This window comes from Bison bison, unplaced genomic scaffold, assembly GCF_000754665.1.
Source record: "Bison bison bison isolate TAMUID 2011002044 unplaced genomic scaffold, Bison_UMD1.0 scf7180017864077, whole genome shotgun sequence".
Lineage (NCBI taxonomy): Eukaryota > Metazoa > Chordata > Mammalia > Artiodactyla > Bovidae > Bison > Bison bison.
Window position 1 is genome coordinate 2,274,304 of NW_011494649.1, and position 2,803 is coordinate 2,277,106.

The 2,803-nt window shown below is 52.4% G+C and overlaps 1 protein-coding gene across 1 annotated transcript in view; it reads left to right on the forward strand.

Annotated features, from left to right (window-relative positions):
• The first annotated feature begins 2,370 nt into the window (after positions 1 to 2,370).
• Positions 2,371 to 2,803, forward strand: part of SLC38A2 (solute carrier family 38, member 2) — a 14,523-nt gene continuing 14,090 nt past the window's right edge. Inside the window, exon 1 of the mRNA XM_010837530.1 lies at positions 2,371 to 2,693. The gene's annotated coding sequence lies outside the window, so the exon portion shown is untranslated. The remainder of the gene's footprint in view (positions 2,694 to 2,803) is intronic.

Below are 2,803 nucleotides of genomic sequence, written 5' to 3' on the forward strand. Positions count from 1 at the left end.
CACTTTCATGCACTGGAGAAGGAAATGGCAACCCATTCCAGTGTCCTTGCCTGGAGAATCCCAGGGACGGGGGAGCCTGGTGGGCTGCCGTCTATGGGGTCGCACAGAGTCGGACACGACTGAAGCGACTCAGCAGCAGCAGCAGCAGCACTATGTCCCATGCACTCTAGCCCTTACTAGCTCTTACTCTAGAGCGTAAGAGCAAAATCTCAAACACATGAGGCCTCACTTGGAAGCCACTTGAGTGATCAGATAAAATCAAACTTGCCAATGGAAAAATTGATGTTTCAACACCTCCACCTCTTTTTTGTCATTTACTGTTCAGGTTCTTGTCATAGAAAAATCAGAACAAGATTACAGCCCTCCTCCCAACATACACACACACACACACACACACACACACGCACGAGTCAAATTTAAAGGTTCCCTTAAGCATGCATTATAATGAAAGTGAAAATTAGTCACTCACTCATGTTCAACTCTGCAATCCCACGGACTGTAGCTTACCAGGCTCCTCTGTCCATCGAATTCTCCAGGCAAGAATACCGGAGAGGGTGGCCATTTCCCTCTCCAGGGGATCTTCTGACCCAGGGATTGAACCCCGGGTCTCCTGCACTGGAGCCCTTTTGAGCCACCTCTTTACCGTTTGAGCCACCAAGGAAGCCCATGCACTGTGATACACACCACCAAAAAATTCAACTGACGAGAGAACTAGTCTGAGAGTAGGACTTGCCAATCACAATCACTTCAGACTATGCAGGGGACTAAATTGGATGAAGAAGTGACTTAAGACCTTTTGATTTTCATCAGTTGAAACTTGACAGTAAGGAACTTTCAAGGAGTCCTTCCTAACCCACTATTAAGATTGCTGTCCAGTCTAGAAGAGTTGATCAGTGTTATCGGGGAATTTGTGTGAAAGTCTTAATTGTGTATCAAATGCCAAACTTGCCCTGGCGTGCTCACAGTCTCCCTGGAAGGACAAGACTACAAACGTGAACAATTCGGGGTACAAGACAGCATAGGTTATAAAACGTTTTCACCACACGGTTTAGCAAACAGTCCTTGGAATAAGAGGGGTGAGGAAGGAAGCCTTCCTGAGGCTCAGTGACTAAGCCCTGAGTGATGGCGATGGGAAGTTGGGTTCTAAAGCAAGAAAGAGTATTGTTTAGGTGAGACTGGTCTGACCAGTTGAAGGGGTTGGGAAGAAAGGAGTATAAAGTGGAATCGGGTCCTCCCATGTCAATCATACACACTGGTGCAAGCCAAGGGCACCCGCAGCCTCACGTGTCATGGAAACAGTTGTACAGATTTCCTCAGGAAAACATTGAAAGCAAAAATTGTGATCACACCCAACCCTGCTCAGTCTCTCCCACGTCTCCAAAAGGAAGAGAGCAGTAGGTCAGGTCGTTTGTTTATTCGTTCATTCAACCAACAATTCTCTCTCCTAAGAGGCCTTTGTTTCCAGCCTTTCCGGCAGCACGGAGTATTCCACAGCGAAGGGTCCCCCTAGTTGCCTGGCTAAGCAAGAACACATCCACACTGGAAGGGGAGCACCGACATTCCAAAGGAGGCAGTGCCTCTGTAAATAGGAGAGAAAGGCGAGGAGGGCGAGAAGAGCTCTTCATTTGGGGTGGTGGAATGAGCGAAACATGTCCAGGAAGGAAAAACGGGATCCTACACCCCCTCGGAGGAGCCGAGTCGCCCACTGGGGACCCTTGCAAAGAGTCTGGCTTGCTGGGCAGGATGTCGCTTTACACTTCATAGGGTTTTCCGTCTCTGTACAAAAAGGATATCCCGATATGGAGCTGCCAACCGACCTAATCAGGCTTGTTCTGAAGAATGAAAGCAGGTCTAGGAACGAGAAGAAAGAACGAGAACAGAAACCTACCATGGAGACTACGTTGCTCCGTTGGCCCAAGAGTGCGAGAGAAAATCCCCCTGTAAATCATAAAAATAACATGCAGAAAAGCACTGGATGGGCGGGATGTGTCCCCAAAGAGCCTAGAGGAGAAAGAAAAGCCTGCTGGTAACTCGGACACGAGCATATTTGGAGAAAGAGCATATTTGGCACCAGTCTGGGCTGAAAGGGACAGACAGGGGAAAGCACGGGCGAGGGGAGGGGGTCTTTCAAGCTGACCAGAGTCAGCAGAGTGGAGTTAGCCTGGAAGGAGCAGGGGAGGAAGCAGGCGGGGCTAGGCTGCTTGATTCCGCCACCCCGGAGGGGCGCGAGTGGGGGCAGGGGAGGCAGGGGGGGGCAGGGGGCGGGGCGGGGGGCTGGGCGGAGCCTCGCGGGCCCAGGCTGGCCGGGGGCGGAGCCCAGGTAGTGTTGATATACAAAAAAGCAAGCTCGGGAGGCTGGGGCCCCGCCCATTGACGCGTCCTCCCGCTAAAACCCACCGCTCGCCCCGCTGCCTCAGAGCCGCGCGTCGCTGCCGTCCCGGAGCGCTTTTCTCGCACCGCCGCCAGCAGCCCGACCACGCGCTCCGCACACTCGCGCCTTTCCCTTCAGACGGCGGACGCCGGACGATTGGGGCGGCAACTTGCCATTTCCTTGTTTAATTAAAATTCTTTTCCTGGCTCTTGTTGGGTTTTTCGTTTTGTTCTATTTTTCTTTATGATTTTTGTTGACTGAGAAAAACTCACCGAAGTCTTTCGCGTGTTGTTTCCGGGATACAGGAACCCAGACCACCAAGGTAACACGCGCGGGGGCGTCTGTGCAAAAGCCGCGGGGGCCGGGCGGGAGTGGGGGAGGGGCGTCCGGGAGGGGCCGCGGCGGGAAGGCAGCTGTGGGTGTCATTTCTTC